This window comes from Rhinichthys klamathensis, unplaced genomic scaffold (assembly GCF_029890125.1).
Source record: "Rhinichthys klamathensis goyatoka isolate OS25496 unplaced genomic scaffold, OSU_Roscu_1.1 h1tg000134l_1, whole genome shotgun sequence".
Taxonomy (NCBI): domain Eukaryota; kingdom Metazoa; phylum Chordata; class Actinopteri; order Cypriniformes; family Leuciscidae; genus Rhinichthys; species Rhinichthys klamathensis.
Window position 1 is genome coordinate 43063 of NW_026606669.1, and position 13832 is coordinate 56894.

The window sequence follows — 13832 nt, forward strand, 5'->3', positions numbered from 1 at the left end:
GTAGCAGAACTGTCGTGCTGCAAGTAGTGTTTAGGCACTATTTTTTGCTCTAGAGATCTATTTGTCAATATAAAGAATTAACTATTCATTCATTGTTTTAAAACTGACATATTTTGGGTTTGTTCCGAATAAATTGCAATGATTAAGTTATATATAATCTACAATTTGGCCCTTGGGTTTCATTCTGTGTAAATTAATTACTGTATAATGTGATCTCCTTCTGTAATTAGATTCATTGATGGTATAGTTTGTAATAATTCTCAATAGCTCACTCCCAACAAACGTTTAATAAATGATGGCTGATATTAAAGGAAAAATATAAAGGAAACACTGAATGCGGCAACCCATATGACTTTATTTTCTGCATAGAGCCTAGGTCTGAGTGATATAATGAATATTTACAACTCAGATTCAGATTCAACTTTATTGTCATTGTGCAGAGTAAAAGTACAGAGCCAATGAAACACAGTTAGCATCTGACCAGAAGTGCAAACAGTAAATATATATAAACTAATAAATCTAAACATATAAAATAACATATTATAGGAGAGCAAAATACAGGATACAGGTGCAGAGACCAGCTCAATGCAGTTGTCTAAAAAAACGATACCAAGTGCAATATATTGCATAATGCAGTACAAGGTGCAAATGTAAAGTATAAACACAGAAATTGCGTTATTGAGAATGAGGTATGTGTATACGTAAATGGCCAGTGACCACATCAGTGCAAAATGGTATCATGAGGTAGAAAGGAAAGTGCAAAAGTAAGAGGCATAATAGGAAACATTTGTAAGTGTGCAGTATGAAGGCATGTCAATGTTCAATGGAGACTTTTTATATTATGACTACAATATATCTGTCATGATTTTAAAGACAATATCAAATTTAGCAAGTGCTTTTTATTTGTCATTAGATTACTTTTGCCACCCTTCCTTGTCTTGCATCAGTTCAAAACTCTCATTTAACTATATTTGTGTCAATAAAAAATCTTCATGAAGCATTTAATCTTTGTATTATATTAACAAGTTTCTGAAAAAAAAATATGTAGATAAATATTGCTCTTTAGTATGTTATTGCGTATAAATGAAAATGATTAAATATCGTCTGTTTCATTAATCATTTCATGGTTTTTACTGTAGTTATTTGAATCTTTAATTGAAAAACACCTTTTTAAGACGGGCGAGATGGAACGTCATAGGCGGGTGACGTCATCGACCAGGAAACTATAAAGCACCCCGAAATCAAAGCCAATCAAAGTGTGTGAATTCTGTCCAAGTGTTTTTTTGTCTGTCATTTAGTGTCTACTAGGCAGGAGTTTTCACTATATATATATATATATATATATATATATATATATATATATATCGTCGCTGCCCGATGAAACTCACGGATGTCCAAAACGGTTACTTTTCAGGAAGTGAAAAAAACACCGTAATTCAAAAGCAGTTGAACGTAGCGTTGTCATACTTGGTACGGCATCTTTAAATGTAACCATATAATTACCAGTGTAATGATATAATCCACATTTGACCAAAATCGAGTTTAAATGGACATACGTGCATATTTTACAGTAACGGTGGTCGATACGCGTTCTTCCGATTATTAATTAGAATGGCCAAGTCGCGTTTCATATTGACAGATGAATAGGCTACGCTCAGTTTATTAAATAGCCTACGTCTCAGTTTAAATACGCTCAGTTTTATTAAAGGTCTCTTGCAAACTATGGAGGAACAATGAGTCAATACACTCATTGCTGAGCCCAGGGCCGGCGCGTCCATATAGGCGAACTAGGCTTGCCTAGAGCGGCACTTTGGGCTGCAAAATGTGTGCCAACCGGGAATGAACAATTCACAAAATAGGCTAGGCTATATGATCATATAATCATACATAATCAGAGAGTAGCCTTTTTCTTTTCGTTTTGAATTATTTCGTTTAAAGACTTTTCAAGCTTTGTGCATTTGATGTATTTCTCATGTCTGTGTGAGGCATACACTGTTAAGTTAGGATGAGATGCGCTCCAGTTAACGTGCAATGCAAGTGACCGCGCGGGCGCCTCCGTGATTATATTGTCTGCTATATATTTTCTTCTTATTTATTGAATCCACTCCAGGCAATTGGTTGATGAAAAATTGATTAAAATTAAGATACAATTTATACAAAACGAAATTCACAAGAAAGGTTTTCTACAAAATAAAACTTAATGAAGTGGTCAAAATCATGTCTGACACTCCATGTCTCAAATTGTGCATCCTATTACTCGTGCTGTTCACTTTTCATAAATCAACAAAAATGGAAGAAAAAACAACATAATATTTTAACAAATATGAAACTAAATGCGCTCATTTAATGGCTACAACAGTAGGCTATAGTAGACCTACAGGCTCTTTTTGTACAAATTGCTGCACATTCATTTAATTCTGAATTTTGCACACACAAGTTAAAAGGCTTCAAATCATGTTCACGGATAATTGTGCGTGCATTTATTAATCATTATGATACTAAAACAATAACAAAGTAGGCTATGCTATGTAGCCTACAAAAAAAGCTGCACCCTTTTTTTTACATTTCATCTTTCATTCCGAAATGAACGAAAAAGTACACCGACCCAACATGTATTAGCCTTTTTACCGTTATCAATCTAAATTAATCTCGTTTTTAATTTAACTTAATTTCGTTTTTCTTTATTTAAATTTAGTTTTTTTCTTTATTCAATTTTCGTTTTTTCTTTATTTAAATTTCGTTTTTCTTTATTTAAAATTCGTTATTCTTTATTTAAATCTACCCTTTACTTTGTCAGTAATTTATTAGTCAGAAAAATATTAGACTACCTTAAAAGTAGGCTATTGTTAACAGACCCGTGCGTTAACATCTCAGTGACAATTACTTCCTCTAGACCATTTACCGGTAAATAACAGTTGTGAATATATTGCGAATATATAATAAACTTGAACAGTGTTGTCAAAAACAAACATTTGCTTATACTTTACCTCACCGAGTTATTCGGCTATACAATCCTGAGCTTCCAGAGACGCTTAGACCTGCGAGATTGCCTCCACAGGGCGGGAGATACGCGGCGTGATTGACAGCTTTGACACCAAATGGATATACGTGGAAATCAGATGACATGATTTCACAACTTTTCATTGGTCATTTAGACATGTGAAGCATACTGTATACGGAAATGAACCTGGACATTCTATCCGTCGAAAAATCTCAAAATCGGCAAAATGGACATACGCGGTTTTCATCGGACAGCGACGATATATAAAAACTATATATATATTTAAATGGCGAGCGAGCAGCTGTATAGAAAGTGTGTTACCCCCTGTACTCGTTATCTCACGGGTGGGGATACACACGATCTATGCGTTGTTTGTTTGGGAGTGCAGCATGCCCAGTCAGCTCTTGAGGTTTGCGAGCATTGCGAGCGTTTTTCTCTAAGAACGCTCCGCTCCCGCCGATCACTCTTCGAGGGGAGTGGTTCGGTTCGCGCTCCCCCGCGGCTCGGGTCCCGCTTTTGTTGAGGCAGAGCAGCGGCGCTTGTCGTGGCGATTGCAAATGGATGACAGCGGGGTTTGAGACGGGCCTAGCCCTATCTCAGCCTTCACCTGTCAGATCCAGTGCCTCTGTCCAGGGTTTGGAAGCACGCTCTGCGGTTTCTTCCACCCAGGCTGAGGCACCAGTGTTACAACTATCCAGTTCTGAGGAGCTGGATGTTGTCAGTGTTGAGACAGGGGGTACTGAGGACTCGTCACCTCATTCCCCTGAACATGAGGAGCTGATGGAGGTGCTCACTCGTGCTTTTGCTAAATTGAGCATTGTTAGGCAGGAGTCTGTTTCTAAAAGCAAACTGGATGAGAGATTTCTGTCCTTGCGTGTTCAACCTCCACGCTGGTGCCTACCGTTTTTTCCCGACCTCCACACCGAGGTATCGAAGTCGTGGAAAAAGCCGGTATCATATCGTATTTTTAGCCCCCAGACTTCTACTTATTCTAATATTTAGGGGGCTAAGTTTCATGGTTCTGGGGCAATGCCTAAGGCAGAGGAAGCGCTCGCTAGTCAACACTCTGCTGAGTCTGCATCATCTCTTAAGGCACTGGCTTTGCCCTCCAAGCCCCTTAGAAATACCTCGGCTTTGGTGGGCAAAGCATATTCGGCGGCAGGTCAGGCCACTGCATGCTTGCATACTATGTCCATCTTGCAGGCATATCAGGCCAATTTATTGAAGGATGTGAGTGAAAGGGAGGAGGTTAGTACTGACGTGGTTCGAGAGCTACGTCAGGTTGCTGATTTGTCCCTGCGTGCCACCAAGGAGTTGGCCAAACTTATGGGCCGTACTATGGCAGCCCTGGTGGCCGCAGAGAGACATCTTTGGTTAAATTTGTCCGGTATGAATGAGAAGGCTTTTCTTCTGGACGCTCCGCTGTCTCCCTCTGGTCTGTTTGGTGACGCTGTTAACACTGTCAAATTCCTAGAAAAAAAATAAACAAGCTGCAGCATTTCAAAAGTACCTACCGCTTAAAATTCACGTCCAAGGGACTGCTGGGCGGGGGTAGTCCCAGCCGTTGACAAGCTCCTCGCACAGGGTGCAACAAAAACAGAGTGTCGCTTCTCGTGCTCCCTCTACTAAACAGTGGGACCAGACGTGGCAGTCTCAGGCGAAGTCTTCTGTTGGTAAAACTGATCTGAGGACAGTTATTATGGCCAAGAAGGCTTCGTCCTTCGCCCTTTTCCTTTTCCTTTTCTCCGAGGTGGGGTCCAGAGCAGATAAACCAGTCGTTCCCTGCCGGTGCGCCGTTACAGGGCTCTGCGTTGGCTGCTCAAAATATTCCAGAGGCCAGTCTCGAGAGGCTTGTACCCTTAGTAGATTTTCTGGGGGAGTGTAAAAGTCTTCCAAGAGTATCTCAGTGGGTCCTGCAGTCGATAGAGAAAGGTTATGCCATCCAGTTCAGATCTCCTCCACCTGGTGGGCCCCGAGCAGGCTCTGGTAATGGAACAGGAGGTGAAAACGCTTCTGCAAAAGGAGGCTATAGAATGGGTTCCTCCTCCCATCAGAGAGTCAGGTTATTACAGCCGATATTTCATCGTTCCAAAGAAGGATGGGGGGTTGCGTCCAATCTTAGATCTGTGCCTGTTAAATCGCTCAGTAGGGAAGCTCAAGTTCAAGATGCTCACTCTCAAGCAGATCGTGTCATAAATCAGATCCGAGGACTGGTTTGTCACGATAGTTCTAAAGGACGCGTATTTTCACATCTCCATCCTTCCGCAACACAGGAAGTTCCTGAGGTTCGCTTTCGGGGGCGAGGCGTACCAATATCGTGTTCTTCCGTTTAGTCTAGCTTTATCTCCCCGCACATTCACAAAGTGCATGGACGCAACGTTAGTCCCGCTGCGACTCCAGGGCATTTGCATCCTAAACTATATCGACGATTGGTTGATCCTAGCTCAATCGGAGCAGCAAGCGTTTCGGCATCGAGATGTCGTCCTCGCGCACATCAAGAGATTGGTGTTGAGGCTGAATGCCAAGAAAAGTGTGCTATCTCCATCACAGAGGACCTCTTTTCTGACAGAGGACCTCTTTTCTGGGGGTGTTGTGGGATTCGGTAACGATGCGGGCGCGTTTGTCTCCTGCCCACATCACTTCGATTCTCTCAGCCGTAAAACAGGTGAAGCTAGGCCAGTTGCTCACTGTAAAGTAGTTCCAGAGACTGCTGGGTCTTATGGCGGCAGCGTCCAACGTTATACCTTGCGGCCTGCTGCACATGAGACCGTTACAGTGGTGGCTCAGGACCAAGGGGTTCTCCCCGAGGGAGAACCCCTTGCACTTTATCTCCCCGCACAATCAAAGTCACGTGGCGTTGCCTCCGTGCTCTGGTCATGTGGAGGGAGTCTTGGTTTCTGTCCCAAGGACCTGTGTTGGGAGCTCTTTGTCGTCGTGTAACGTTAACGGCAGATGCTTCCCTCACAGGTTGGGGGGCGATCATGAGTCGTCGTCCAGCCCAGGGTATAAGGCAGAACTATCATCTTTCGTGGCACATAAATTGCTTAGAAATGTTGGCGGTGTTTCAGGCTCTGAAACACTTCCTCCCAGACCTGAGAGGCCATCATGTTCTTGTTTGGTCCAACAACACATCGGTGGTCTCCTACATAAACCATCAGGGGGGTCTACGTTCGTGCCCGTTATACAAGCTGGCTCGCCAGATCCTTCTATGGTCCCAGGGGAAGCTTCTTTCATTGAGGGCGATTTATATCCCAGGGTATTTGAATCAGGGAGCGGACATCCTGTTGAGGCAGGTGCCGAGGCCCGGGGAATGGAGACTTCACCCCGAGGTGGTGGAGGTCCTTTGGAAGCATTTCGGTCGTGCGGAGGTAGACCTGTTTGCATCCAGGGAGACATCACACTGTCCACTGTGGTTCTCCCTGAGCCATCCAGCCCCTCTGGGGTTGGACGCTATGGTACAGGCGTGACCGAGGTCGCTCCTTTCGAGCCCATTGAAGAAGTTCCTGAGAAGTTCATCACTCTTAAAACTATCTTTCTTCTCGCTATCTCGTCTCTTAAGAGAATTGGACATTCAAGCACTCTCGGTTGCTCCCTCGTGTCTGGAATTTTCGCCCGGTATGGTGAAGGCCTTCCCCTACTAATGTTGCTAGACCGATAGTACTGCAGGCTTTCTGTCCTCCTCCATTTATGTTGTCAGACCAGGAGAAACTTAACTTACTCTGCCCAGTCAGGGCTTTAGATGCTTATGTCCACAGAGCTGCCCTGTGGAGGAAATCTGAACAGTTGTTTGTTTGCTTTGGGTCACCCAGGAAGGGGTGTCCTGCATCTAAACAGAGGATGAGCAAGTGGGTGGTCGAGGCCATCTCACTTGCTTACGAGTCGGCTGGTCAGCCTTCACCTTTGGCTGTTCGAGCTTACTCGACTAGGAGTATGGCTGCTTCCAAAGTTCAGGAGTCAGGAGTTTCCCTTCATGATGTTTGTGATACGCCAGGCTAGTCTTCACCGCATACATTCGTCAAGTTTTACGACCTAGACCTCCGCTCCACTCCTGGGGCACGGGTGCTTTCGTCTGAATGTGCGCTTTGACTTAACACAGTCGACGACGTGGGTTTTAGCGTTCCCAAAGCGTTTGACGCAGCTCGAGTTCCCTTGAAAGGGAACGTCTCGGTTACGTATGTAACCCTAGTTCCCTGAATAGGGAACGAGACGCTGCGTCGTTTTTCCATACTCCCGGCATGCCCGTGATCAACTTGCTTCAGGCCTATCAGAAGCTGTCGTGGCTTTGATTTCGGGGTGCTTTATAGTTTCCTGGTTGATGACATCACCCACCTATGACGTTCCGTCTCGCCATTGGACTGATTCTATACGTGCTTCATGACGCACTCACGCAGGGGCGTTCCAACAGCATTTGACGCAGCGTCTCGTTCCCTATTCAGGGAACTAGGGTTACATACGTAACCGAGACGTTATGTGTGTGGTGTAAAACAGGACTTAGTTCTGAAACATTTAGTTGCTTTTAGCAAAATGAAAGTGCTAAAAGCAGAGTGTTATGAGCCTTTCTCAGTCAACCAAAGGATACTAGAACTGACGACACAACCGGTAAAGACAGTCAGATCATTTACCTTGTATCAGTTCTGATCACATCTGTCTTCCAAACGTAATGACCTATTCAAAACTATACTGAAATAGCACCACATAATGACTTAATTTGAATAATGTCTTAATTCTGCATGCCATCGAATATGCATGAGCACAGCATTACATCTGCTGATCACGAATAAAAAACGAAACCCAAAACGACAGCGAAAACCCAGAGTTGTGAGAAGAAAGAGAGCTAGAGCGAAATTGGAGACATTAATACCCACTTTTGTCCTGCAGAGGTTTGATTTTAATCCTTCTCTAAACGAGACACCCCTGCAGTGACTGTCTGCAGATTTGATGAAAGATTTAGGTTTTGTAACTGCTAATAATGCTGGACATGAAAGTCTGAGCAGCGCACACTGTTCTTGTGCTCATCACAGGAGGCGGCTGGCTTATTTGGCCTGTTTGTTGGGCGCGGAGGAAGCCCCAGGTCTGGATCCCCAGTGTCATGAAACAGCCAGGAAGTTGACTCCTCATTAAGGACCACAGATTGGTTCACATAGTGAGGCGAAAGTTACTGAAATACTACTTTCATACCTCGACTCTATCAAAGATGCTGCATTTTAGCTTAAATAACTGTATTTTGATGAGTTATCTTCATGCCAGTGAAATCGAGCACTCCAAGCACTCGCAGCATGAATTCACTTTGATTTCAGAATAAATCAGATAATGACTAAGGAAAATTGTGATGTTTCATCCAGAGGTATTTCTTGATGATTATGTGGTAAGACAGTTGTCATATTGAATTCTTTATAGGGCCTACTTTAATATGGTAAGACATTTCTATTAAAACCCTAGTTCTAAAAAGCTAGTTTCTGACACGTTCCTGACATATTCAGTTATTGGAGACAGGTGGATCTTTCTAACTTATAAAATAATCATTACATTGTATTTATCAATTCTTATTTGGCTCGCATGAGGCAGTTGTTTTTTAGGGAATCAAACACAGCTTACAACTGTGAGACTTAACCATGAGTAACTACACTTTTGTTCATATGACTACATGTAGTTAAAGATACACATTATGTGTTTTGTCAGAGATATTTTATAAAAAATTACTGAAATACACCACCATTTTAAAAGTTGGTAAGATTTGGGGTTGGTAAGATTTTAAAGGAAGTCTCTTCTTACCAAGGCTGCATTTATTTGATAAAAAAATATAATAAAAACTAATATTGTGAAATATTATTGTAATTTAAAATAACAGCTGCTGATGGAACGGCAACGGCATTCTGGCGCTCATGCCCGACATTAACTGCTACTTCATGACTTTAGTTTCTACTGTAACCGTCTACTATGCGAGGGCAGTTAAATGATTAAATGATTAAATTTGTTAAATTTAATCATTTAACAAATTTTCATTTACCATTTTCATTTATCATTTAAAATGAGAGAAGGGTTTAAGCAAGAGAAGGGTTGCTTTTGGCATAAAATTGTATACAAATACAATTAAAATGTCATATAACAATAAAATATTTACTTGTTTAAAAAATTACTTATCTAAAAATTTTACAAAATTACACAAAACTAAATACACAAACCGTACATGAAAATAATTACTTATCTAATCTGTCATGTATTAACGACTAAGGCAAATCAGCTGCCCTCGCGTAGTAGACGGTCCATCAGCAGCTGTTGCTTAAAGTCACTATTATCAATGTTGAAAACAGTTACTTGATAAGTTTTTTTCAATGACTATGACACTTTTTCAGGATTCTATGATGAATAGAATGTTCAAAAGAATAGCATTTATTTGAAACAACTTTTAAAACTTATTGTCAGTTTTGATCAATTTAATACATACTTGCTAAAAAAAAAAAGTATTAGAGCCAGATTTACTAAACAGGCCAAATTAGCGTGAAGGCACAATCCCATAAAAGTGCCAATGGGAGAGGGAGTGATCTACTAACGACACGCAAATTAAAGAACACAGATGCAGCCAGATCATTTCCATAATGACCAACGTAATCTACCAAGAGCAGCGCAAATTAGTGTCTGGTTCAAGACATGCTTTTTTTGGCCAGTAAATAATGGTGCATATACCAGTAAATAGGCTTTATGCACAGCTGCACTACTTCCTGAACTTCAGCCAGCTCTTTTGTTTCCTGTCTGCCATTATTGGACAAACTGATTAATCCAGGTGTGCCTGGCCTCAGTAACAATAAAGGCACACCTGGATTAATCAGTTTGTCCAATAATGGCAGACAGGAAACAAAGGAGCTGGCTGAAGTTCAGGAAGTAGTGAAGCTGTGCATAAAGCCTATTGACGAGTGCAAAACTTAGTAAATCACTTTTGCTACGTCCCAATTCGCATACTATCCATCCTAAATAGTATTTAAAATTAGAATTATGTGTCCCAAATCGTAGTATGTTGAAATATTGAAGTATTCCAAAGATACCCGGATGATATACTTTTTTCCGGTGCAGATCCGTGCACACTCTTTATATTGCCCACAACCCATTGCGCGTTGGACAAAGATTCAGTTAGAACTACGAACACAATTAAAATGTAAATGCAATGAAGCGTAAAAGTAAATAAATACAAACATGCCGGGTGTGCGAGACCGGCGGTTAAGTAGAGAGGTTTAGATAAAGGGGTTTGAATGATTAATAATCAGTATCTACCCTGACGAAAATATATTTATGCAATGTTATCAACATTATATTTCATTTGCAATAGCATTGTGGACTTTTATAAAGATATGTTTGGTCATTAACCTTTAAATGCATCCGCATGAGTCTCCGCATGAAAGACCCACGACTGGCAGCTCAACGTGCTACTACATTTCTCTCTGATACAGTAGGAAATTAAATTATATTGAATGTGGATGATTTTAACTGTGACAAGATGATTGACAGGGTAGTTTATACGGTGAGAGGATGCACGGAACTAAGCGACAGAGCGGTCTGTTAAAGACGTAATTTTGACGAAGTAGTATGTTCCAAAGCTTGCCTACTATTCTGCTACACACTCAAAAGTAGGCCTATGTACTTTTTCTTCACAAAACAACACATACTTTAAGGGAATAGTATAAGTAGGTGAATTGGGATGAAGCACTTGCGTGCTTCATTTAATTATTCTCCACTCATACATTTTGCGTCTGAAAGGAAAACTTCTACAAATGCATATGCAATAAGGTCAGCTGCAAAAATAACTGTCCACACCTTTACAGCATAGATTTTTCACTGCGTGTCTTTAGTAAATCCTTACAGTAGTTTTTTAACGCCAAAAGTGGTTTTGCGCTGGCACAAGCTGTTAGTAAATCTGGCCCTTAAAATCTTACTGACCCCATACTTTTGAACGGTACTGTAAGAATTGTTTTAAGTTATTATTAAACTTATCTTTATTAATGAAATTAAATTAGAAATGTATTTATTATTGAAATGATCTCATAATTTGAATTGCATTTCTTTTCATTAATATTTATTCCTTAAAATAACTTAAAGTTTTGTTTGGGAATTGGAACAGAATAACTAAATTCTTAACGATTTCCATCCCTAGTTATAAGAGTTTTCACTAGACTTGTACTAATGGTCTGAAAGGTGAATTTGGCTTTATATGATACATTCCTGCATGAAAGCGAGGATCTCAAGCCGACAGCTGCCTTTAGTGTCTGTCGTCAAACCAATTTCACAGATGTCAGATGAATGAAGTCAAGTAACATGTTGCGTTGTTAAAATGATGAGCTCTAATGAGGAATAACTCCTCTTATTATTCTCTGCTCCACCACACCCCTGACAGAAACCCTTTTCCTTTTCCTGTATATTCTTTGACACAGGAGCCACAGTATATAAAGGTGGATTGATCATTAAAACCGTTCTCTCATCCCTGCTGTCCCACCACCTAGTCTGAAAGGAGGGCCCTTTGATTTAGAGCCAGGCTTAATTGGTCGTATCTAAAATGGTTTAAGTAATTAAGATGACAGAGCCGGTCTGCGAGAGGACACTTTCCTCATGTATTCTCTGAGAGGTCTGGCACCTCTCTAGGGTCCTCATTATGATTCGGTCCCCACAAGTTACATGTCCTCACGAGTGAGGATATTGACGGGTATCTCTCCAAGTTGACCTCCCACACACACGATAAATTCATCATCTCTACAGAAGAGCGTTTGGGATTAAGTTGGTAGTTGTGGGAGGCAGGAGGTGATTTGACAGTGTTCGCTAATGCCCACGTTGGTTTTGAAATGAGCTAACATTGTATCATGTTTTGTTGCACTGAGTAATACATGAGCAAGTGTGCTAGAGAGAGACCACAATGAAAACCTGGGTTTTAAAATCTAATTTAATCCTCAATTTACAATGCCTCAAAACTAATGTTATTCATATTAATTAAATCCAAACTATTTCAGATTCTGCGCTTTTAGGTCACTAATCAAGTCAATTTGTGGCATTGCTCATGTATAGATGGATGTTCTTCCAAGATGCTCTTTTGGAGAATCTGGTCTTCGGGTTTTAAAGGGGTCATAACATTATTTTACTATGTTCCTTGAGGTTCACTTTCATCATTTTAATAAGGTTCAGTCATGACAGCTCTGTGTATAGGTTGTAAATCATTGTATTAATGTAAATGGATTATGTAATGTAAATAGTTTTTTTTTAGGTTTTTCTTGAATCTGCTAAATGCTCAGAACATAAAATTAAAATAAAAGATGCTGCTGTTACTGCTAGAGAGAGGGAGACCCTAGCCCCCTAATCCTAACCTCCAAGCTGTCCCACTGTAGCAGGTGGTGCTGGGGGAGGTGGAGGGCTAGAATAAGAATTTGCATAGCGAACAGAGATAGTGTATTCTTGCGGATGTGTCATGTTTATATAGGGAAATGGCACTGAATATGGGAAATTGATTGAGAACATTACATTGAACAAACCAATCAGAATGTGAATAAGAGTTCAGAAATAAAACATGAGTTTCATGACTGAACTTTTCATTTTTTTGCACACAAAAGAAACATATATGCGTATTATGGATAATGATCCATTTTTTTAAGGGCCGGCTCCTTCAATGTCAATATGAAATACATTTTTTATTTTTTATGGAATAGTATTTATTGTAAATGATTTATGCGTGACCATCATTATATATGAGGAGGACGTTTTGAGTTATGAAACTTGCAGGATGTTTTAATGGTACAAAGACCTCTTATATGTCAAAAGATCAAGGAAACTGTCATGAAACTGTCAGAATTATACTAAATTAGAAAATAGCTTAAAGGGATAGTTCACTTTGAAATTAATTTTTGATATGTTTTAGCTTACCTCAAGGGTATCCAAGATGTAGGTGACTTTGTGTCCACAGTATTTTCAATTTTGATATTTTTAGGTCAAACCGTTCTTGTCTGTCAGTCATATAATGCAGGTCTATGGTCACCACCTCAAAGAGCATGCACAGAGAAGTCCAAATTAAACATGATTTAATGACTCGTAAATGTAAGTACACATTGATGGCCTAAGACACGAAACGAGCGGTGTGTGTGAGAAAACGAACAGTATTTATATCGTTTTTACCTCTTGTAAACACAGCCACGTCCAAGTGATCTGAGGTTGCGAGCGGTTCGGTCTTTTCCGGAAAGCGCCGGAAGTGAAACCTCGCGAGTTTACGTCACTCATTGTTTACACAGAGCAGAGATTGTAGGTAAGACGGCTAAATAAAAGGGTACTACTAATTTGCGCTTATCCGGGATGTTTAAACCGTCGTAAAAGAAAACAATTCCAAAAAAATAAAACAATTGTATGAGTGAGTACACGCGCGACAGATCACTTCCGGTGCTTTCCGGAAAAGACCGAAGCGCCGGCGACCTCAGATCACTTGGACCTGGCTGTGTTTACAAGACGATATAAATACTGTTCATTTTCTCACACAAACCGCTCGTTTCGTGTCTTAGGCCATCAATGTGTACTTACATTTACGAGTCATTAAATCATGTTTAATTTGGACTTCTCTGTGCATGCTCTTTGAGGTGGTGACCATAGACCTGCATTATATGACCGACAGACAAGAACGGTTTGACCTAAAAATATCAAAATTGAAAATACTGTGGACACAAAGACACCTACATCTTGGATGCCCTTGAGGTAAGCTAAAACATATCAAAAATTAATTTCAAAGTGAACTATCCCTTTAATAGAAGTATTTTCATTAGTGGTCCCGTGGACTATATTTCATCTGTGAAATTGTATAGGATCAGTGGTGCAA

The 13832-nt window shown here is 40.5% G+C and overlaps 1 protein-coding gene across 2 annotated transcripts in view; it reads left to right on the top strand.

Moving 5' to 3' along the window:
* Window positions 1–13832, top strand: part of dpydb (dihydropyrimidine dehydrogenase b) — a 162307-nt gene that overhangs the window by 29972 nt on the left and 118503 nt on the right. The window lies entirely within an intron of this gene.